The following is a 24,836-nucleotide window of genomic DNA, read 5'->3' as shown; positions in this document are numbered from 1 at the left end:
AATCTCCTGCATTTACACCACAGTTTTCTAAGATGTGCTCAGGGAAGTGCCAGTAGGCATACAACCCCTTCATCCCCTTTCCACTTCCGAGGTTCTGTTCCCCTTGTTCCCCTGCACCTCTACGCTGTCCTACGTTTTCTCCTACACTCTACAGACAGAGGTCCCATTCAGGTCCCCTCGTAGTTTCCCTGCAATCCCCCACGCAGTCGCTTTAAAGCCCGTGTGGAGCCCCCAGAGCACCTTCCAGCTAGGCTGCAGCCCCTAAAGAGCTCCTAAACATCCCCCTGCAGCCTCCGTGCGGCCCCGCTGCTGCCCCAGTCCCGTCACAGACACGCACGCAGAGACCCACATACGCACACAGACAGACGCACTCCCCTAAGCGCCCTTACGGCGTCCTCTACTCCAAACACCTCCAGCCTCTGGGCGCCCTTCCGACCCCCATTCCCCCCAGCGCCTTTGCAGCCCCACCCAGCTTCCCCCTAGGCATCTTCCAGCCCCTACAGAGCCAACTCGTCAAGCCCCCCGTGCGCGACCCCCAGCCCCCCGCCGCCTCTGGAAAGCCGTGCCCCGTCCGCAAACCACCGCGTCTCCGCGGTGCAAGGCGGTACGGAGGGGGGCGCTGGCGGAGGCAGCGCCGCGGCAAGGGTTAACCGGGGCCGGCGGGCACATGACAGCCACGGGCACGGCCGCCCGGGCTGCGCGGGAGCGGCGCTGCCGCCGGGAGGTGAGTGGCCCGGGGCGAGCGGCGGCTCCGCGCCCCGCCGGCTGCCCGCGGGTGGGGGCGTGCGCTGGCCGGAGCTGCCCCGAGCCCCGCGCCGCCCGCCCGGGCGGGGACAGGGTGAGTCGGCGGCTCACGGCCTCCGTGCCAGAGCGCGGAGGGCGGAGAAGAAGGGAAAGCAAAACAAACGCTCTTGTGGTGCAGTCATTTCGCGGTTACTCACCTCGCCGGCCGGTCCGCCGTCGAGATGAGGACGCAGCGCTGTCTGGGAGGACGGGACAGACACCCGTCCCGGAGATTTGTCATCCCGCTCGTGAATAACCGGAGATAGGTACCCACGGAGGGAGGTTATGGAGCGGAGAGCCTGCCCGCCGGCCGCCCCTCTGGCGGCGGGAGCGGAGGGGAGCGGTGAAGGGGGGCGGGAGCGGTGCGGGCGGGAAGCCGAGGTCGGCCGGGAGTGCCGGCCAGAGTGATGCGGGTCTGCCCCACCGAGGTCCGTGGCCCCGATGCCGAGGAGTGTCCCGCCCGGGTCTTCCCGTCATTCAGGCAGTGGCCCCGTTGGCACGAAACCAGACGTGGTGAGGTGACTGCTATGTTCATCTGCTGGCCTGTATGTTGCTAGCAACTTCAGCCTCTTAATAGGCTTGAAAGTCATGGCTTTCAGCTGTGTTCTCCTTCTCTGGTTCGCTTTTGGCCCCGGTTGAAGCTGCTCATGCTTTAGCTGCGAGGTCTGTGGGGTGAAGGGTGGCGGTAGGTGCCCCCGGGCCGTTGACCGGGCAGCGTGTGGTGGCCGCCCGCACTGCCCCGCGAGTGGCGGTCACATCGAGGGCACCAGAGCAGGGCAGGTGTCCGTGCCTCCGTGCCTCTGCCTTCGCATTGCCGCCAGCTCGCACGGAGACACTGTTGGTGTTTTCTCATGTCCTGCATGCACTGAAGGTCTCATCATTGCCGACACTGCAGTGTTAGCAATTGTGGCTGCACTCCTGTAAAGTCCGAAGTTATTATAAGCAAAGAGAACAGGGTAGCATTGTGAGTAAAAGGTGCCGTGGATCAGGGTTTGCAGGAGCCTTTTGCTACTGGGCAGGGATGCTGTCGCGATTGACAGCATGTAAGAAAGTGTGCCTCAGACTCTGGTAGTGAGTGCTGCCAGATTTGTATTGGGTTTTTTCAAGCAGCTTGTCTGAAGTTTGTAGCTAGCCCTAATGAGAATAACGTTCCTCCTGGAAAGCTGCTGTTCTGTTACAGCAACCAGTTGCAGTAGCACAGCTTTGATGCTTAAGGTCATAATAGAGAAGAATCTGAGGAGATCTTAATTAACATAATAAACTTGAGAAGGTTTCTCTGGCAGTATGGTAAAAATGTTCGGTCCTAGCTACACTAGAATATACATCATCCTGTCCACTGATAACGGCTGTCTTTTTGATGGCAGTTGTAGCAGTATCAGTGATTGTGCTCTCCTCTGTGTTTATACAGTCCCTCACACAAAGGCATTCCTTTCTGTGACTAATCTTCCTAGGAATTATAGTGATGCAAGTAATAAGTAATTAGTAGATTTCATTGTACTAACTCTGAGAAACTCAATCATGTTTGGGGGCTGGTTGTCTCAAGTGCTGTGGAGGACCTCCTTTACCTATCATTTGTGTTGCTTGTTTGTGCTGTATCAAGAGGGCATAACGATCCTTGAGAACTAGAAACTTTGAGATTGTGTGACCCTTTTCTGTTTTTCCTTGGTTGACCACCTGGGCCCTAGGAGGATGTGATATTATCAGAGTATTGCAGTTTGGAGTAAAGCCTTGTGTCCAAGAATAAATTGTCAAGAAATAGATACAAATTACCAAAACAATGGATGCAAATGTGAGATATTTATTATTCTCAATAGTGCATGAGTTCTGAGATGCTGGCAGACATGGAGGGGAAGAGATTCTCTATAAATTGAGCGAAAAGTTTATTTTTTATTTTTAGTTTTGAAAGCACATTGTCTTCCTTTATTGCAACTGGGATTCTTAATGTATCTGTTTTTCCAGGACTAATTTCAAGTTCTTGGTTATTATTTCCTGGTTAAATCTCTGTGTGGTTTTCTTTTCCAAGGAGAATTCATTACCATAAATCACCACAGACCACTTTGGTCTGTGAACTAAATCCAGATAACTACAAAAACTGTAACACCAGCACTTCCTATGCGTTTGTGCTCTATTTAGAAAATGAGTTGTTATGTTGATGGCTTACTACTGTGTTAGAGTGTGTCCTTCTCACAAACAGCTGTGAGACACAAAAACCTCAGGAGTCAGTGAGGCTGAGGTGAAGCATCCCTCTAGGTTTTTGTACCTGTCCCTTCCCCTCTCCATCACACTCTTTTCCACCCAGACTGACTCATCAGGAGTGGGATGTCAGGGTAGGGAGTGGCTTCTGAGTGTTTCATCATGATACCACTGGCAGGTGATGCTCCAAATACCATGGCCATGCAAAGAGGGAAAGGCTGGCAGGGAAGAACAGAGCTTAAATGTAAGTAGCCTTTGGGTGGCCTGGTAGTTACTCAGACCTGATAGTAAGTAAATTTTTTCCTGGAATTGTGCCAAGGAAATTGTGGGGGAGAACATGTTGAAAGGCTTGGCTGTCCCTCATCATGATAGAGATGAGGGAAGGCACAGTTTTGGAGTGCACAGTCCCAAAGAAGAGGGTTATTGTTCATGTTTTGCTTTCTGTGTTGCCTGGTAGCTGTTGAAGAGGTGAGGTGTCTCCAGTGAAAGAATAGGAAGGAAGGACTCTTTGGTGCATTGTCTTTCAGTCTTCTCCTTTGGTTTGGGATAGTGCTTGCTACTCTATATGCATAGTGCCAGTGTCTGATAACTACTTTTGTGAAAGCATCTCCTGAGCTGGATTTATTACAGTTCTTTAAACTGATCTCTGCAGCAGAGTAATTCAGCTTTTATTGAAATTGAAAAGTGTTTTACCTCTTATTTCAGCAGGTGAAGTAGTAAGCCAACTCTGATTACTTTTCAAAACTGCATATATAGTAGAGTATATGGATTACTGTGCTACAGGCACAGATTTGTGAATTATTCTTTTGTTTTGCTTTCTGAAGAATTGGTGTTCAGATTTTTAAGCCTTCAGTTCAGCTTGAATTTAAATGTTATGACATGGCTCTCTGAAAGTGAGTTTATGAATCATTGCCATGGATTTTGAGTACTTACGTTGTCATCCTGTTATTGATGCAGAGTCATAGAGCTTTGAGTAATGTCAGCTTGAAAAAAAAGAGACTTTAGGAGCAGTGGACATAAGTGTTCTTAAGTGATCTTTTAATATCTGTGGGAGCACGAAAAGGCCACTAAAGTATCTACTGATGGACAGAAATATTTCATTAAAAGGCGGCAAGTACTTTTCTTTCTTTGGTAGAACAAAAGAATTTGTCTGTACAGCCATTCAGTCTCAGGATAGTATTCTTTCTTGGGTTTTTTTTTAGTTGGGGGTTTTGTGTGCGTTTGAACTTAGTACATCAAGCTGCAATCCTATTCAGGATTGCTAAGCTTATTTCTAAGTTAAGCTGTATTTGGTGCTGTATTCCCACCATTTCCAAGATCACTTGGACTAGAAATGTATCATTATTATAGTTAGCTGTAATTGATAACTATTTATGGATCTGATGGAAAAGTTATACTTTTAGAATATAATTCATGTCCAATTGAGAATTGATTAGTTGTATGTGCTTTAATGCATCTCTCAGTAATCTGATGTTTTGGTTTGAAGCACCTTGGCCACTGATGTGAGAAGGTCCTGGCATCATGTTGAAAATTGATGCTAAGGAAATTTAACTAATGAAAAGCCACTTAATAATAGTAAATAATATTGAAAATGCCACAAAATAATTATTTTTAAAATGCAGAAACTTCTGTTCTCCAAGGTGCTCTAGTGTTATAAAGAAAAAAAGCACTCATTTGCATCATAATGTAATGTTATGCATTTTCACAGTAGAATGAGGAAGGAGACTAGAGGAAGAAAATATAGAGGAATTATTTAACGTTTCTACTTTCATAAAAAAGTTTGGTTTGTTTGTACTTGCAGGTCAGTTGGTTCAAAATACAGTTTACTAGGATGAGGAAAGAAATTATGGGCTCAGAGGCCTTTCGTCAAGTGTAAAAAACACAGCACGAGCTAATGATAAAACTGAGACAATGATAGCATAGAACACTACCATTGCTTGTAAGATATAATATTACTGGAGAAGAATAGTGAAGGAGACCAACACTAACAACCCGAGTTGTATATTGACATGGATTTTATAGGTCTAGTGGGTCTGTGTAACCTATGTAGAAAAATTCTTCCATTGTTTAAACTAAAGGAGCTTTTGTTGAGTAAAGCTAATGCATTTGTCATGTTATATTCTTTTCTTGATTATATTCTCACTTTGCTAATGTAGTTAAAATTGCAGATAAGAATTACAGGCAAGAATGATTTTTATTTGTGGACAATTTATAGTGACATGGTGTATACCCTTGCCAGCAGAACAATTGCCTTTTTCTAATATGTCCTTTTCTAAGGATTTAGTCACCTGTGTTAAGGCATGGTACATTCTGCTTTTAAAATAAACTCTGAGAATTCAGCTCTCCTTTTCCTTGCTTGAATTGGAGAGAGTGATTTATACTTCAGCCAGGCATGAAGAAAAATAATATTTCTTTTTATTGATGTGCTTTACAATTTTTATTCCCACAATATAAAAATGTAACAATAAAAATAGTATGTAGACTAAATCTTTTATGACCATTTAAGTGTGGTTAAGGCATATCTCATTTATATCGGTATAGAGTTTGCTTTTGCCTTCGAAGATAACGTGGTTAGGCCTTCCATTTTTAGTGAGTTCTTAACTGGAAAGTGTGTGTGAATATCTGTGCATAGATGCCACTGGAGACACTTAGATGGCTTTTAATCTGGAAGTGTGCTATGAATACAGGTTTTTGAAATAAACAGGGATGTTTTGTTTGAGGTTTTTGAAAGTGCACAGATGGAAAAAAATTGAGACGTTTCAGAGTGATAGTAAGCAAAGAGTTAATATGAGGGTTTTACATTAAATTCAATCATGAATATGCTGGTTGGAATCTTACTGGCTTCAGTGTTGAAAATCTCATGTGCTGAGTGTAAAAGTTATGGTTCAGCATTTTACTGCAGCAAGATCATAATTAAAACCTTAATATAGAGATGAATGAAAAACATAACTGATGCCATACTTCGGTTTTGTTTCTGTCAGCTTGTTTGTCTGAACAAGTTAATTAGGCACTGAGTGTATGATTGAACAAACTACTTAAACATGTGCTTAATGTTAAACAGATGCAACTGGTGATGAAAATTGGGCACGAGCTGTTCAGCTGAATTAGGGCTGAAGTTACCCCAACTGCATGATATCTTAGCCCAGCAATTTAGGCTGACAAGTGCAGCTTTTGCCTACAAATCTTTTTTTATGTCAGGAAATGTTTAGATCTAGTTGATTCTGCCTTGGGGTAGGTTGTGACTGAGATGATTTCTTGAACCCCTTACAGTCTTGTCTTCTAAGATTTAAATAGTAGGAAAACATAAGTGATGAAAAGTCAGGGTTTGAAAATTTTTGGTATATTTTAAAAGATGTCCTTGAAAATCTGCCACTATATGATTACATTTCACCTATACCATATAGATATGGTATATCTATAGGCTTATAATAATAGTCCACTTTTGAAATGATTGCAGTTGTGTTTATGAATGCTTCTGTGCTATGCTTTCTTGCAATAGTTGTGAAGTGCCCCAGAGTTTGAGGGACCACAGAGTCTTTTGTTTTGTGCTTCTTCAGTGCTTTTGCTCTTTCCTCTTCATATTCTTTAGAATGTGAACTGCTGTTTTTCCTGTTTTGCCAGTATCTGCATGGTGCTTCCCTACTCTACTGCATGTGCTTTTCAGCATGGACTGGGGAGAGGGCAGAAAAAGAGGCAGCTGTGCTCATCCTAATGACAACTCCCTGTCAGAGAGTCCTTCCAGTCCCAGCTGCCTCCTTGTACTTGGTCAGCATGCACCTAATTTCATGGCTGATTTAGCTAATGTGGAGGCAGTTGACCTTATTGCAAACTTCAGCTTTTGATGAGGCAGGTTTTCTCTGTGTTAGAACTCTAAGTCATTGCTTGGCTTTGCTCTTTCTCCCCAGCAGACCATATAGAGCTTGTACTTTGTTTCTTGTAACCCGTAAAGTCATGAAGTGAACAGTCACGTGCAGTCCTCTTTCATCTATTACTGTAATATAATTTATTTTTATTTATGTATTTTTTAAGCAAGTGTAATACACAGTGGATTTCTTACTGAATTTGGATTGATATTAATCATAGCTGAGGGTCTGTAAAAACACACTTTGATTACATTAACTTCTTAAAAAGGAATGGGAGGTCATATAGTATGAGCCATTGGACAACAGGTATTCCTCATGGACCTAGGATGATCCATGTGGACAGCGGAACTCACCTGTCGGAATTCATGCAGGAACACCCTGCTTGTCTTCAAACAGCAGCACTGAAAGCCCAGCTATTGGAAACTTGTCTGCCAGCCTGCACTTAAAGGTGCCCCTGGGAGGAGGGCACCTCCAAGGTTGCTCCTGAGAGCAACTTCGACAATACTGTTTACTTTCCTGCCCTAAGTCCCAAGAAACAAGTGGTTACAAATGAGAAGCCCTTATTACAAGTCCCACAGCCCCCAGGACTTCAGCCTGTTTTTTGAAGCCAAAACAGCAAGAATTTGGAGATACTTTTTCCCCATGCAGAGGTGAAGGTAAAACTCATTTTTCTATTGCCATCAGTAATAGCAATTTTTTTCCAGTAGCACATCCCCAGGTGGTGTTAGTTTAAGTAGATGGAATCCTCTTCTTTACCACTCTTTCCTACAAAAGAAGAAACACTCCAACAAGATGTTTTGTTATTTTCCACAAAAGTAATTCATCATTTGATTATGCCCAGGGACTTTTTATTACAAAGCAGTTGCTCAGAATTGCTGAGTTGCCCTAAGGTTCCTTATAAACAGTGTAGTTTGTCTTTGCTTTGGTAACCTAACCTTTTGATTCAACAAATCCAGGGAGTAATTTTACGTTTTGCAGCACAAGAATTTTGTGAGTCCCGTCAGGAATACCCCTTGGATGCATCAATACAGCTTTCCACTGGTGCCTAAGAGCTTCTTACTGATAAAAGCAGCAATAGTCGTGGGTTTTTAGTGTGTCTAGGCTGGACAAGCTGTAGAACACTTTTGAGTATGTCCTGACCATTTGCAATTCATTTTTTGGAACCACTGTTCATGCTGTAGAAATCAGTGATGCATAACCCTCACAAAATTTGGAGGTTCTGTGGTTCTCTGTGAGTGAGTGCTTGTGCATCAGATGAGAAGGTACTGACTGTCTGCTCTTGGGTCTTAGAAGTCAAAATGGAACATTTAAGCTTACAATACTTCTTGACTCTGGTTATTCTGGAGATGGGGATATTCCTTTGGAGGAGTTTTGGTATCATCATTTCAAAACTGAATCTGTATATACATGAGAATGTAATGTATAGAATAGAATGAAACGGTTTAAAATACTAAAAACCCCCAAACACTTTTGTTGATATCCAAGTGAAAGTGGAGAAAAGGAGACAGATATTTTCCATTTTACTCCAAATGTATTGCTTCTCTCCATTTTCTGTTTTTCTTCACTACTTGCCTTTGACGACTTAGGAAGTCCATCCCACTTCAGCGAGGCTTGCAGGCATGAAACCAGTACCATTTCAGAACAAGTTGAAAGTTAACTTCATGGTTGAGTACTCTGCTGAGTCAGACCAATGGTAATGCATATTCATCGAATGACCTCTGAGATCACTGATGTGTTGCTCAAAGTGGGGGCAGTGGCATGTAATTCACAGCATATACATGAAAAGAGGTAGATCTTCACATGACAGTTTCAGAGGAACTTTTCTGTCTCTCTTTTACTACAGGTAGAGCCTGATTCCTGCTGTCTTGAAAATTACATGCTTAAAAACTGCAAATCCATGCTGAGATCTCTAAAGTAGCCTTATATAACAGCTAATCCACATACAGTATGTGTTGCAGAGCAGCATGAGAAGGTGAAGAGAGCATCAGCTAGTTCAGTGATCTATGACAAGGTGACTTGGGGATTGTCCTGTGCAGGGCCAGGTGTTGAACTTAGGGATCCTTATGGGTCCCTTCCAACTAGGCATATTCTGTGATTCTGGTTTGGGAATTTTGATCTGGGATTTTGATCTGCTTTGCCTGATTGATCTGTTTCTAGATGCTGTCATTTCTGTCTTTCCTTCTTGGCCTGAGTAGCCCACACATATGTAAAGCAGTCTGCTGTTTTGTGAGGTAGCTGAAGGGCTGGCATTAAGGGCTGGCTGGTAAGCTATGTATAAACAGCGCTGATTAGGTAAGATACTGCGGACTTCAGAAATGATGGATGTCTGATTCCGTGTTTCTATGTATTTAGGTTATTAATTCCTCATGCTTCAAGATTATTAGTAGCAGGACCACTTACAAAGTTGAAGATTATGCAGGCTGGGAACATATCCACTATGGAAGAACTAAGTCTTACTTGGTCATGTCCAGTTAATTTTCTAAGACTTTGAACCTTGCTATGCTGTATAAATTATAGCATGCATGTAAATAAGACTGTAAACCTTCTAAAACTACTCATGTAGTTTATGCTTGTGCACATTTTTTGTATTTTCTCCTTTTCTAGTGGTTGGCACATGGAGGGAAATTCTTTTTTATAAGTACTTATTGTTAAACATTCATCCCAAGAAGACAACAGTTTTACAGTTATCTCAGTATGAGTTACAGAGGTTTGCAGTATTCAGAGTTGGTTTTTGTTGTTTTGATTTTTTGGGGCTTGGTTGTTTTTGGGGGTTGGTTGCTTTTTTGGTTGTTTTTACTTTAAAACACAAGGCATAGTAAAAGCACCAAGATACACCCCAAAATTGGTAAATTGGTGGTTTGGAATAGTTTCTCTGCATTCTTTCTATAATGGATAAAACAGTTAAAAAAAAAAACAAAACACAACAAAACAAACAGGCGCTTCCGTTTGGGATAGAGAGAAGAACAGAATATTTTGGGACAATCCAGCTGTGTACTTTGTTTTTTACAGAGGTGATGCTGAGTGCACAAGAGAACAGTAATCTACAGTAACCACAACAGGCCCAGAGTCTTTACTTTGCTTGAAGACTTTCTTTATCTTTTATAATGTTACAAAGCTTTGAAAGGAGATGGTTTTTTAAGAGAGGATGCCACCTATGTCACAGTTAGATAAACTGTTATGTTTCTGTGTATGGAGAAAGAAAAGTGAGTGTGAATATGTGATGGTGTACATCTCTGACTTCAGTTACTTTATCTCCTGTGTGGTAGTGATGGTATAATATGCTTTATAATACAGTGAAAAAGTAAATAGTATAATAACGGATTTTTTTTCCAGTACGGAAAAATATGGTAGGACAGTGATTTTTAAATTTTTTTTTTTTTTTTGCTAGGTGTGTGGACTTTTGTGTACCCATATTAGATATTTTCACATAGAAATTAGGTGCAAAATGCAGGCATAATACTACATGTGTTTGTAATTTGAAATCTGTGGTCTTTCATTTTGTTTGATGTTGGCATGTGGCCACTTTTTGTGAATAATTGGTTTCACACTTTTTAGATTTATTCAGGCCTAGAAAGATATCTTTACTGACAACATCTGCTGAGTTGAAAGTGAGCTAGAGAGACATCAAACAGGAATGAGCAAAATGAGGGAAAGGATGAGAACGGTAAAGGGAGGCACAAGACGATGACCAGGCCCGCACTGGTCTTCAACACAGAACTCATCAATGCAAATCTTTTAACAGAACTATCCTAATGAAAAATAATATAATTTTTAAAAGCCAGCTTTTTATTGAATGGTCTATGAAAAGGTAACTTTTTAAGGTATGTAAATTTCAATGAGCTCAAATTAGAACTGTGATCTAAGTGTACTGATGTCCAAAAGTTACATACTCAAGGATTTAGTACCAGCATATCTGCACTTTATGCACATCTGAATAGTATTTTTGTTTTCTAGAAAACCTAGTAGCTATTCTTACTGCTTTTCTCATTCATTCCTATGTTCAGACAGTGGACTTGCGAGTGTGAGCTAGGCCACGTTCAAACATACCCTGAGTGTTCTCATCTCACGTAGTAATAAAAATCCCAAGTCTTTTCGAAAACAACACATTTTCTGAAAGGACCAATATCTTTAACACTCCTACTGTTTTCTCATACTCAGTTGATGAAAACATGTTTTCGAAGTTCATCAAGAGGTATTAAACATGTCTCTGCTGTTGTAGGTAGTTGCAGAAGGTGGCTGTGGGAATAGTTCATTGAATCATAGAATCATAGAATACAATCATAGAATCAACTGGGTTGGAAAAGACTTCTGAGATCATCAAGTCCAAGCCTTGATCCAACACCGCTGTGGTTGCTGGACCATGGCATTAAGTGCCACATCCAGTCTCATCTTGAAAACCTCCAGGGACGGTGACTCCACCACCTCCCTGGGCAGCCCATTCCAATGTCTGATTACTCTCTGTAAAAATTTCTTCCTACTGTCTAACCTGAACTTCCCCTGGCAGAGCTTAAGATTGTGCCTTCTTGTTAGGGAGGTCACCTTCTATTTTGCCTTCAGCATTATTGGTGAATGCTACAGGAGGGAGGATCCTGCTGGGGGAGTTGGATCTTTGATCTGAATCACTGAGATCATACTTAACATGCTTATGGACCATTCATTCAAAGTTTATGAGTGGTAATACAATATATTGTAGTCTTAAAGCAGCCTGGATTTGACTGATGGAGAATTTCTACTGTGACCAAAGGCTGTGCTGAGGTGCTGTTAGTGTCATTGATGCAGCTCCTGCACCTCCAGCCACTGTGTACCTCCATCACCTGATGGAGAGGTCCAGCATGGACATGGGGCAGGGATAGGCAGCCTGTCAACCTGGTTTTTGGTCTTACTATGATTGTGACTTGAACTGGTATATCTGGCAGGATTTTCAACAATAGAGAGCAGCTCTCATCAGTCATGAGGGCTGTAGCCATCTCCATATGTCTCCAGTTCTCCCTGGCAGCAGGTGACGCTACATGCATGGGGAGTTCAAGCCTTAAAACCAGTCTGGCCTTTTATTCTGCCTTGACTCTTGTAACTAAAACCAGTGTAGTCAGCATGTGGGTATCTAATGAAGACTGTGTTATAGTTGTGAAGGCTTGGCTTGAAGAAGCAAATCTGGACATTTGCCCCCAGATAGGACGGTCCAGTAAGAAATGCAGAAAGTTGTGCAGATAGGCATGGACTCCTTTTGTTCTCCTTTTCCAAGGCTGTTGAAAATACAGCTATCATCTTCCATTTCTGAGGTTCCTGCAGTGTTAAGTTTGTTCCTTGACATGAAAGAGCATTATATATTTTATTTTCCATTTTCTTGCAAATGTGACTGTAATTTTTTTTTTCTGATAAAATGAGTCAGTTAGCTAATGTTCATGTGTAAGATGAGTATGTTTTCTGTAAGGCTCTTCCATATCTTGGAAATAGTTGAGAGGCATCAAATCTTGGGATTTCATTTTATTTTCACACCAGAAACTCTGGAAGAAGAAGTGGTTCCAGTGCTGCTAAGCTGTGTGAGAACTGGTCAGGGAGATTAATTTGTCTCCTGTTGCTAAAAGAGGCTTGTTTCCCTTTCGAACAATAACCACACAGGTCTATGAGGAGTGTTATATGCTGAAGTGTTAATCAGTAAGCAGCTTGAATCACACTTGAAATCTCTTTAACATACTTAGTTTGCTCTCTAGTACTGTTGTTTTTTATGTGTCAGTTGGCGCAGTCTGAAAAAAAGATGTTCATCAGTATTCTGTGCAGTTCCTTATGCAGAAAGCCTGACTCATGACTTACTTTCTTTTTCAGTTGATCTCTATAATGAATTGACAGCAGTTTTAAAGCCTAGTTATTGATGATGTTTAAGTATAGCAAAGTAAGCGATAATGATCTTAGTTTTATCCATCGTGACACATTTTTCAGCTTTGCATATCTTTCAGTGGCCTTGATATACTTGAAAAAAACAACACAGGATCCATCAAGGCAAGGAAATAAATCCTTGCGGCTCTGGCAGTTGTTTGGGGAAATCCATTCTGAGGATGGTGAGGATTGGTCTTGGTGGATTCTTTTCTTTGGTCTAGAACTTCCTGAAAGGGCACAGGTGGGAACATGAGACTCCTTGAGTTTAAACCTGCAATTAGTTTTAGGGACTGGATGATCAGCAGTTCTGGTGAGGCTTGAGAAGGGTCACTGTTGCTCTTGGTATGCCTTTCCTAGAATGTGTAAGAGATTTACTTTGTTTTTATGTGAAAGGTAGTGTATAGATTCCAGTTGCAAGACACTCCTTTGGAGTGCTTATTTCAAGTTAATTCCTTTTTCCTGCTATCTGTCATGTTTCAGGCATGGTTCAACTTCTGAACATAAATGATGTTCAGGCAACCTTAAAAAGAAATGATGGAAGGCAGTGATTTACATTGACTATATACTTTTACTGTCTTTCTCTTAAACATTCAGAATTATGTTTAAGAACAAAATGTTTAAGAAAATTAAAAAAGCTGGTGATGCCAAAATGCATGTTGGACTATGTGTTATAAAGGCCCCAGGCAACTTACAAAAATTCCCTGAAGAGTGTTAGGCTTAATGCCAAAAAGGATGTACTTTACACAAGAACTGTAAAACCCCTCAAGGGTATTAGGTGTATTGCCAACACTTATCCATGCTGTGTTAAGAGTACATTTTAACTTCTCTCATACCTGACTTTATACTCTTTATTCTTTGTGCGCCTGGACAGTGAGCTTTAAAATTACTTTGAGCCATTCAAAATACAGTATAGAGAAAGGGTAGATTTAAGTAAAGCTCGTATTTTTTAAAATTTCCATAGAGCAAGTATTATTCTATTAGACTGGGGCAAACCCATTGGAGGTGATGGGTTGTATTTATCAATAAATTTATGACACCTGTTTTCCCTATGATGACAGCTTGTTGTTGTCATTAGCATTCAAAGAGTCTCTCTAGCTGCAAGGCTGTGAAGAAAGGATAGGTAAGCTGGATGGGGAGGCTTCACCAAACTTACGAACCCATGGGCAGCCTCTGGTGGAAATCTCAGTGTGGCTTTGAATGTCCACTTCAGTAAAAGTCTGAAAGGATAAAATCAGGGCAGATGTACCTCCCTGAGATGGTGACTCTTCCAGCAATGCAGCATTTCCTTTTCTCCCTCTGTTGTCACTGATTAAAGGATGCTTATTTTTAGCGTCCTAAAAATAGTTGATGAATTTTATATCTTCCAGGTCTGCAGAGAGGAAAATTCTATGCCTCAGGTCAAGTCATTAAAAACAAGAAAACCAAAACAGGCCAAACTATTATCTTTTCCCTTTTTTGAGAATTTTCAGCTTAGTGTATGATTTTTCAGTTTTATTTGATCACCAGGAGGTGGCACTAACAAAATCTGTTCTCATACAGAGAGATGTATGTTTCAGCCACTTTTTTATAGGGGAAATTTGGAATAAAAATCTAGTTGAAATATGAAAGTTCTGCAAGGTTTTGATATTTTGGTATGAATATGGCTAGGTCACATAAATTTACTGTCCCTCTATTCTTTTCATTGGCAACTTTTTGAAAAGTTATAAATGTAAAAATTAAGTGGTTTGAGATCTCCACCTGAAGTGCAGTTTATTGATGTGAAATACAAAATTCAGACCTGCATGTGCACCTCCAGAGAGGAAGCAGGCTGTCTATGCATTTGCATAGAGGAGCAGGCAAAACAAAAAGCTGCCCAGTGCACAATGAAGCATAGATGTGTCTGAATACTGAGTTTTGCAGTTGGATGTGGTGTTTTGGCCTGTTGCCATTGTGTTCTTCTAGAAGTATATAGCCTTTCCTAGCAGTGCTATAACATGATCTTCACCATGGTAATGTTCTTTGGTCCCCGCTGCTGCAGACCTGTTAGATGATGGTGAACAGGAAGCAAACCAGCTGCTTGCTTTACTTCAGCTGCTCTCTCTTACCACTCACCCTAGGAAAACAATGAGAAGAGAAGCTGTTCTTCTGACATGTATTTTGTACATAAAGTGCAAAATTATCTTCTGTTTACTTTCAGGATTCTTGCACAACTGTAATTGTGTGGGATACTCCTGCAAGGAGCAGGGAGTTGATGTCAGCAATCCTTATAAGTCCCTTCCAACTTGGGGTATGCTGTGATTCTATGATTCTGTAATTCCTCCGAATTACAGAATAAAAGTGGGAACTGTCTGAATAAATGAAGAATTGTCTGCACCAATGATATCTTTTTCTTTTCTATTTTACTTAAACATGGTCTTTCCAAAGCTGAATTTTGTAATTAGTTCTCTCTCAGATTTCAAGGAAGCTGGGGGAAATAATGCAACCTTTTTAAAGGACCATTTTTGCTTGTTTGAACTTTGGTTTGGCTTGGACAATAAATGTCTTAACATGTACTGAACTGATCCCTAAGTGGGTTATAAGTAGCCTGCACATGTCCCTTTGTCTATATTTCTGTTCCTCTTATCTCTTCCAGGCTAAATTTCATCTCAGACCTCAGTGAGGTGTTTGCAGGCATGTTACCTTATACTTCAATTAGTGGAGCATGTCTTTCACTGCTGGTTGTAAGAGTGCACATCATTTTTTCAGAGACTTGATATACCAGCTCAATATCTATTGAGTGCAGCAGATGGGGCACTAGGCAGGGAATACAGTGATGAAAATGGCTCAATTGATGTTTGTTGTATTCGCATCAACATGGCTGCATTTTATTCAGGTCTCTGTGGTGGTATTTGCTGCTGGAGCTTCTTGGACTATGATGTCCCATTTTAGCTGTAGGTCCTCCTGTTGTCCTCTCTTGCCATTTGTCTCTCTTTGCTTGGATTCAGAGGGAAGAGGTATTTACGTTTGCCCAGCGACAGGCACAACCGCTACTGCAATGCAAGTCGCAGTGACGATGAAAATATAATACATAACAATGGGTGTGATGTGTCTAGAGGGAATAAGTAAATGGGGAGATTATTCTCTCTCAAATAAAGAAACAAATTTAACTGTGGCATTAATTGTAAGGTGCCAAAATAAATATACTGCAATGAAATGCTTGCTGTAGGCTTTTAAACTGTATTAATATGAACTGCAAAAGCCAGGTGTGTTTTTTAATCTTATTGCTCCCCTGATAAACTCATTGTGTAAAAAGCAAAATAGTCATATTAAATGCTGTGGCTTTACCAGTGAAACTTGCTTGATGATAAAATGGTATTACTTCTGTATTTCAACAAAGAAACATCTTCAGTTCTGGTAGCTCTAAATGGAACTTTGATCTCTTAATTTTATCTTAAAAATTTGATCTTGCAAAACCAATAAACATCATCTTAAAATAAATATCTAGGTTATTCTTAAAGGGGGAACATTTTTTGAGACTGGGTGAACACCTAGAGAAGTTTGTTGTCTCCATGTAACTGTCATATTTATGGGGGTAAGTCCAGTATTGCCATGTTATGCCAATGTTTGTGAAATTCCGCACGTGATGAGCGTGGCCTTCAGCTATTTTGTAGCCAGGGGTTCTAGAAAGATTTAAGTGTCACTGAGATTTAGGTGTCACAAGGGTACATGTGCTACTGAAGCTGAGTAACTCTTGAATTTTTTTAAGAAATTGGAAGTCAGCTCCTTGGTCCCCCAGAATGTGGGGGACCAGAAGTTCCCTCAGAAGGGGGTATAAGGAACAGGTCTCACATCATGGAAGGCAGGAAGGCCTGGAGCAGGAGCAGGAGCAGAGAATGAGTTTTTTCCTTCTCTGAACCCTTTCCCTCAGTCTTGTGACACAGGATGCAGCTTATACATAGGCCCTCTTGGGAAAAAAACCCGAAACCCAAAACCAAACGAAACATGTTAGGGCAATATTCTCCAATACATGAAATGGAACTTCTGATAAAAATCTCATTTCATTGGGCTTTTATATAGTCAGTTCTACAGATACTATGTGGTTGATAAAATCAGTGGATTTAAGTGTTTTTCTCTGGGCTTTTTAGAGAAAAAAAGTCTAACCGTTTAACACGTTAATAGTGTGGTGTCTGTGTGGGGGTTTAGTTACTGGCTGGGGTTAAACCATGACACTGTGTAAGAGGTTTCAAATGATAATGAGAAAAAAAGCCTGTTTACAGTGGATTATTATGCTTTAATGAGCAGAGACGACCATCTCCTCAGGTTTGTCAATTTAACAATAAGTTTGACATTTTTGTCTGAGGATAGTTCCAAGTTGAGAGGTCAGTAGAAGACATATGCCTTCCCCAGCTTTAGTTATTATAACAAAGCAGTTGCTGTATAACATTTCCCTTGCAAAAGCTCTGGAAAGAATTTTGACATGAGAGGTTACCCTGCAGGTGTTCATATGTAAGGCAAATAGTGTCCAAGGAACATCTCCAGGGCATGCGTCTTCTGTTACTCCTTGGAGTGGGTGAACTTCAGCCAGTGAGAAGTTACTGGTGTCCTGGCTGACCCATGGTAGCTATGTGCAATGGTGAGGAAACTTCTGCTTTTCCCACTGCTCTTTCCCTTTGCAAATGTGTCTAAATGCCTAATGAATTTAGTCCCCTGAAATGACACCAAACCTTGTTCCAGCCCAATTTCTGTTGAAATCAGTGGTGTACCCAGAACTTCATATTTCAGCTCTGGTGAGAGATTTCTTTGCACATTGATGTAACTCATCTGCATTTTCAGGAATATTTTGCAGAGCTTCCTACTGCTTTGCGGGAAGCTTGGTAGGGTAAAATGCTATTTCAGAAGGCATTCCTTTGTGTTCAGCAGAGGTTGCTTTGACAGACTCTGTCTTAGTAATATTTATTTTTTAATGAAATTGAGATTAATATGAAGAAGAAAATACATTTAAACAATTGTGAGTGGGTGCAGTACTTGTTAAGTACATTCTTCTCCATTTTCACTACCTTTTGGTGTCTGCTCCTTTTTTTCCCTAAAAATAAACAAACAAACAAAAAGAAAATACAAACTGGGGAATGAGAGGCTGGAAAGCAGTGCTGTGGAAAGGGACCTGGGGGTCCTGGTCAATGGCAACTTGAATCTGAGTCAGCAGTGCCCTGGCAGCCAGGAGGGCCAACCCTGTCCTGGGGTGAATCAGGCAAAGCATCACCAGCCGGTTGAGAGGGGATTGTCCCGCTCTGCTCTGCACTGGGGCGGCCTCACCTTGAATATTGTGTGCAGTTTGGGACACCACAGAAGAAAGATATTGAAGTATTAGAGAGCATCCAAAGGAGAGCAACAAAGATGATGAAGAGCCTTGAGGGGAAGCCTTATGAGGAGCAGCTGAGGTCACTTGGTGTGTTCAGCCTGGAGAAGAGGAGACTGAGGGGAGACCTCGTGACAGTCTGCAACTTCCTTGTGAGGGGCAGAGGAGGGGCAGGCACTGATCTCTTCTCTGTAGTGACCCAAGGAAGTGGCCTGAAGTTGTGTCAGGGGAGGTTTAGATTGGATATTAGAAAAAGGTTCTTCTGCCAGAGGGTGGTTGGGCACTGGAACAGGCTCCCTAGAGAAGTGGTCGCAGCACCAAGCCTGACAGATTTTAAGAAACGTTGGGATGATATTCTCAGGCACCTGGTGTGACTCTTGAGGATGGTCCTGTGCAGGGGTAAGAGTTGAACTCAATGATCCTTGTGGGTCCCTTCCAACTTGGCATATTCTGTGAAAATAAAAAAGAGAGAAGGTATTGGAAATGCTTGACCATTGCTATCTGGTCTGTATCTCATCCTCAGGTAAATAAGCTCCATCAGACTGAAATCTCTCTCCTAGTAAAGAAGCCATATTTGGGTCTCCAACAGAGCAGTGCTCTTTCCCTGCAGTCTCATGGAACTGGTATTGTTTCATCTGCAGAAGAATCCAGAGTCTTCCACTTTTACAAATATATTTAGGCTGATTCCTACCTTTCCTTTAGTAAAAATCCTTTAGAGAATTGAGATTTGAAGAATTAATTACTAAAATATTAAGTAGTAGTTTAAAACTAATAGATTGAAAAACACCAGTTGATTAAATCTGCAATGTGGCTAAAAAAACACTGACAAGTAGTAAGAACTTGCACATTGGAAATGGCAAAATGGGAAATGGCAAGCTTTAAAATCACTTCTCCCCCGAAATGTTCTTTGCTTTTCCTGTTGGTCAAAGATAACACTAAAAACGTAAGTAATTAAATTTGACAGATGTGCTTTTTGAATCTGCGATCCATAAGAGATTTAGCTCTGCTTAATAGTACTAAGAAGGTTTTGGGAACACCATCTCCATGCAATTTCTGATTCAGTTCTCCAGTTGTTCATGAGGGTAACAGCTGTTAATGCTGACAGAGAATGCTGGTTGACCTTTCTACAATAGACATACCAAACCTTAAGAAAGTTTTCTAAATTATCCTGTTATAAAAAATAGAGTACCAAGTAGAGCTAGCCTAAAAAGTGAAAGAACTGAGAAATCAAAATCTTTATTCATAGATGCCCTATAATCTATAATAGAGTAGGGTCCCCTACTCTATATAGTCCTTGCTGACAACCAGTTTGATTTTAGGTGTAGTGAAAAGACCAGCCTGGTCCTCTCCAGTCCTTTGCAAAATCTTTGTGTCTATTCCCTCTGAGATGTGACTTTCTTCCTATCCACCACCATCCTTCTTCTCCATCCTGACACTGTACCCTTCAGTCTCTCCAGCCCTCCCTCCTGCCACTAGCCCAGCAGCTTCCAAAAGCTGCCCAGCAGCTCCTCTGTTCTCCAGAAGTTATGGAGAATGGTGTACCCCTTCTAACAGCTAGTGCATGCAACCAGGAGCAAACTGCCCAAGTCAAGCTGTCTCAGATTCCTTGCATTTTCAGGAGCTGTGGGTTAGGCGGCCTTCAAACCACTTTAGGAGTGCCGAGGAAGAAGAAATACTAATATGTAATTTCCAAAAAGGTATTCCATTCAAACCCTTCATGAATGGGTTAATTCATGAAGGGTTTTGAATTCCTCTTCAGAGGGGGAATTTTTAGGCTAGATTATGTTTTATTAACATTATAATGTAATCAGGTTTTGTTGATTTTGAACACCAAGAGTGATGATTTTATATGAGCTGCAATGAAATTGTACAGGTTATTCTGTGTGGGTGGTATTTACTACTGATTAGATTGAAGATGGAGATACAGCAATTAAAAGGTTTTTGCTTTTCAGTATCTTCAAATCTGGGGTTTTGATGAAAAATATTTCCCTGTATTTCACCTGAATGTCTCTTTTCTTTCTTTTGCTTCTTTTCTTTAATATTACTTGAGTGAGGAGTCTAAGTGGAGTGTTTTTAACTAGTGTTGAAAAATTTAGCCTTACTTTACAGTGGAGCGGTACAGTTTGTCTCAGTCTGTCTGTTTCTGAGACCTGAGTGAGATTTGGCCACTGGTTAGCATTTGGCGTTATCAAGAGTTTTACCATGGATGTTTTGAAAACATCCTAAATAAGTGTATTGAGCGCAAAGTTTGAAGAAAAAAAAAATCTCTACATACAGTTTAGTAATTTTCACTTAGTTAAAAAAAAATAGATAGTTTTACTAAAAGGCACTTGAGAAAACCCAAAATAAATTTATAATTCAGGCTTTATTCAAATACCAGTATAGTATGACAGGCAGTTTTCATCATTGCTGACATATCACTTTGGCAGCTAAATATAGCTTTTAATTGTGTAACATGCACTTTAACATCTTTGTTCTGTCCTGAGACATTTTCAGTGGTTTTTTTTTCAGAGCTCAGTTCAGTTGTAGCATATTTGACCTAGATTGAACTTACATTTGTTGTATACCACTGTTTGAACATCTGTTAATAAACCTGCAGTTGGCTTTCAGGTTCCAGCTAACCAAACCATAATTGGTCTGTCAATCAGTATTCACAAATAAATGTTCTTCTTAAAAAAACTACTGACCCAGCACTGATGTCAATTAATTAGTGAAATGTATCTTCTAACACAATCCAGACTGTTTCTTGTGAATATTTTGATGCTTTTGGCACTAAGAGAGGACTGCTTGGTTATTTATTTGCACAAGCATGTAACTAGAAAATTAGTTGGCTTTCAAATAGGAGGAAATGTTTAAAAAATCTTCTGTAATGTAAGAGAAATGCTGTTCATTTCGGGACTGCAAGATGGAAGATTTCTTTTTGTATCCTCTGTCCCCTTTCTGTCCAACCCATGGGCAGTGGGATAGTTAATGCTGCTGCCCAGACCTTTCTTTGTCCAGAGAGGTGCAAGGATGGTGGGTTTTGCCCACTTAAACTGTACTCAGATTCCTGCTAGCTTTGCTGTACCACCTGAAGTGCTTTCTGTATTTTCTTGCTGTGTCCGTATCTTTCCCATCTTGAATATACTTCCTCAGCTACTTCCCTTCATTGGTATGAAATACGGTTACACATCTTATTTCCATGTGAAAAGCCATTTATTTTTAAATACATCGTGTGTGTTCATAAGAGAAGTGGGAAACTTCTGCCATGGGTATTTATCTTTGAAAGATAAGATTTTTTTGGCCTAGTTGTCTTTTGTAAACTTTTCAAAAGCCCTGGATTGTTTTGGAACAGGAAAAACAAGCTGCTAAAGAAATAATAAAGTTTAAGGCTGGCAAAGCATCTGATTTTCCAACTGCAAACATTTTTTTAAATGTTTTGAATTACTGAAAGAACAAACTTATCATCGGTATTTTCAGTCATTCATACCTAACACTTGGTTCTGAAGGGTGCAGTCTGAAGTTCAGGTGACTTCATTCAAATTAGTGAATTGCTGCAGTATAAGATTTAGGGTTTGATTCTTAGACTCTATTCTCATCCATTTTCCTGGTGAATAGTCTTAATTGTTTTCAGTATTTCTGCTTATTATCTATTTACATAGTAATATATGCACATATCCTAAATTTACATGCTCGTGATTAATTCAGCACAAATTCAAAATACAGGATGTAAACCTGCTTTATTCCTATGAACAAGTGAGTCAGATAGTGTGGCTGTCTAACTTGTGACCAGAAAATAGTGGCCACTTATTACTGCTGTGTGCTTGTGATAATACTCTCATCACCGTACCAAAAAATCACATGAGCTGCTTTTTTGTATTGCAGTAGGACATGATGCCATATTTCCCCTCTTATATTGGAAAAACCCCAGCCTACCTCACATGAAATTACATATCTGTATTGTAATCATGTCTGTTAGCTCTTGTGGAAAACTACTGTTTTTTTCCCCTGATCTCCAGTTTTTTTGCTTTCTCACCAGCAATTCCTGTTCAAGGTGCTCTGAGTTGTTTCTGATATTCTCTCTGCCAAAATCTGTGGCTGTTGCTGTACAAAAAATGTACAACTGCAAATTACAGATGTCTTAATTTCTGCACAGTGCCTGTGGTCATACCTCTCAATTACCTTTCATATGCCTTACATATGTGTCTTTTTACCTGAAATGGACTTGGTCTATGAATATTAATAAACATTTTTAACACACTGCTGAGTCTTATTCAAAATTTTACAACTTGATTCTTTGCCTTAAGCTGTAACATGTGGAGGGTGAATTCCTGGCAGGGATGAGTAGCAGCACCTCTAAATTAGCACTTGTGACCAGCATGATAACTCAGTAAAGACACAGGTTAGTACTTGTCATTTCCCCAAACAGGTAGTACCTGTCAGAAGCAGCTTTGGGGAAGTGGTCCTTTAAGAGATAGAATGAAGTCAAATAAGGTGGAGTCAGTGATAAGTGTAACTCTTGCTTTGCACCTCTCAGTGATCGTAGTTTTGTTTCCAGTCCATCTTTCTATCATCCTCGTTGTGCTCTAATTATTTCCCCATCATTGCTACCTTTTATTTTTAGACTTTTCAAAGCATGATTGAAATCCTTTCTCAGTCTCCAGTTTCTTGATGAAGAGCTACTGTGACAACACTCATGATAAGCAACAATGTTCTAATGTTAAAAATGCACACTTTATATACAGCTACTGAAAGACACAGAGAGCTGCACTGTGAAGTATCTACGATGTGAATGACTGAAGTGTTCTTGCACAAGAAGGTAATAGGTTTTGTTCATGCAGATTTCTTTTAGTACTTTGACTTCTGGTAAGACCAATACTGATTGAAATTGCTTGTGTGTTAGAGCTGAAAGTGTGTGAACAGATACCTATGGGAGGAAGAGGACAAAGAAAGTGTACGTGCCCCATGTTTACTTAACCACAGTATAATTGTGCCAGCTGGACAAAGGGAATATGCTGCTAATTGCCCTGCTACAAGCCAAGTGGAACACCAAGGACCAAATCTGTGTGAATGGCATTCAGGTTACTTGAGAAGTTTTGCAAAGCTGTTCTTCCTGAAGGAGAGACCTGGGAAGCATTGTGCCTCAGAGTTCACAGGTTTCACTAGGCAGATACAGTTTTGATTTACTTTTTTTTTTTACTTCTTTTACTACACTATTGTCTGCCTTTTTCAAGACCAGCACTAGTGTAAGTCTTGGAGTGTGTGTTGTCCTGTTGCTGGCCACTGAGAGGGGCACAGCTGTGTTAATCTGGTACTGCTTGTTTTTAAAACCTTCAGAAATGGTTTCACTTTGTCTGATCTTGAGATCTTAATATAGTGGAGGTGAATTGAAAAGTTTACTGGCGCTTTTTGAAAATCTCACTTTATGTTTACCGAAGTAGAGGCTGGGACTGAGTGCTGTGCAGGTGTAAGACAAGTTTGCACAGAAGTGCTGCTGAGAGTGGCTGTAGGTAGGGACCTGGACTGAGCAAGTTCCCTGCTGTTGCAGACATTGTGTATCTCCAGTGGTCACATTTAGTTGAGTTCTTGCACTGCAGAGGGTAGCTGAAATCCCCTGATCTTGGTATTCTTACATTGCCAGCTGACAAACATGAGCTCGACGTGCTCAGTGTTGAGGGTGGAGGACAAGCAGGGTCTTCTCAATACCCTTGCCAGTCCCTCTTGTTTGACTGTGACAAGAAAATGCACGAGTACATTTACAGATAACTCTGTGGTTGAAAAATGTTGATGAATGTCAAATCACTGATACCATTTTAGGCATTCAGTGCCTTCTAACACTCCTTTTATATGTAATGAGTAACTCAGCAGAATCATCAAGAAAAAATAGGGTGTATCTATTTTTAGGAGAAAGATATGTTTATTACTCACGTTTTATTGTGGTAAAAAATGTTTTGTGTGATCTTTAACTTTTTTCCTCACAGTTAATTTTTATAAAAATAAATTTGTCTTTTTTAGGGAGGTGTTGATGTATAAATAGAATTGGGAGTATTGAAGAATACAAGAAAAATGTATTCCTATTCTTGACTAATAAAAATGCTCTTTCAAGTGCTCCAGCAATTAACGTACTTTTCTACAGTCATACAATGAACATTAGAAAATGGATTCTGTGCAAATAACAACAAAAAAAATCATTGTTAGTCTTTCATTGTGCATTTCTTTGTATATTCAGTTTTAGGAATTCCGATTCAAGAAAGATTGTCAATTCCTCAGTCTCTGAGGACACTGAAAAAACTCTGCAGTATGTTAAACCAGAAAACACCATTTCACATTGATTGGACTGAAAGAAAAAAGTTCTGCAAAACAGAACAAATAGCAGGCATGAGCAGTTTCTTTCCACATAATTGCTCTTGTGAATTCCTTCACCGTATACTAACATATAAGTTCATTAGGGCTCAAACTGAATGGTTTGAATAGTTCTTTACCCACAGACCTCTAAAATGAGTCTTTTAAATTAGATACTGGAATCTTTTGCAAGGGGTTTGAACCTTGAACATAATTATAATAATCTCATTTTTTCCTTTGCGACTACGCAGCATGTTATAGATTAACTAAGCTATTTAAAAAATGTATGGGGAAAGAAATATTTTTTAAAGAGTTGCAAACAAGAAACTAGGGGTTTTTATGGTCCTAACAAACATGCTCCCAATAAAGTGTCCTTTATTGTTTCTTTGAAACAGAAAATCTGGGTGTGGCTGTTGAGATTTATAAGATTTAGTTGATTACGTTAATAAAATGTATATGTTTATTCTGATCATAGCTCTGATCCAGTC

At 40.4% G+C, this 24,836-nt stretch overlaps 1 protein-coding gene across 6 annotated transcripts in view; it reads left to right on the top strand.

Moving 5' to 3' along the window:
* Positions 1-654: 654 nt before the first annotated feature.
* GLIS3 (GLIS family zinc finger 3) overlaps positions 655-24,836 on the top strand; it is a 181,186-nt gene continuing 157,004 nt past the window's right edge. For 3 of the 6 annotated variants that reach the window (XR_003526237.1, XM_027634712.1, XM_027634711.1), the window contains exon 1: positions 832-1,049. The gene's annotated coding sequence lies outside the window, so the exon portion shown is untranslated. Of the gene's footprint in view, positions 725-831; positions 1,050-24,836 lie in introns of those variants that run through there. The other 3 variants (XM_027634714.1, XM_027634710.1, XM_027634709.1) reach the window with 3 other exon arrangements.

Source organism: Corapipo altera, unplaced genomic scaffold (genome assembly GCF_003945725.1).
Source record: "Corapipo altera isolate COAL_440 unplaced genomic scaffold, ASM394572v1 61411, whole genome shotgun sequence".
In the NCBI taxonomy this organism is placed as follows: Eukaryota; Metazoa; Chordata; class Aves; order Passeriformes; family Pipridae; genus Corapipo; species Corapipo altera.
This window is presented reverse-complemented; position numbering and strand designations above follow the sequence as displayed.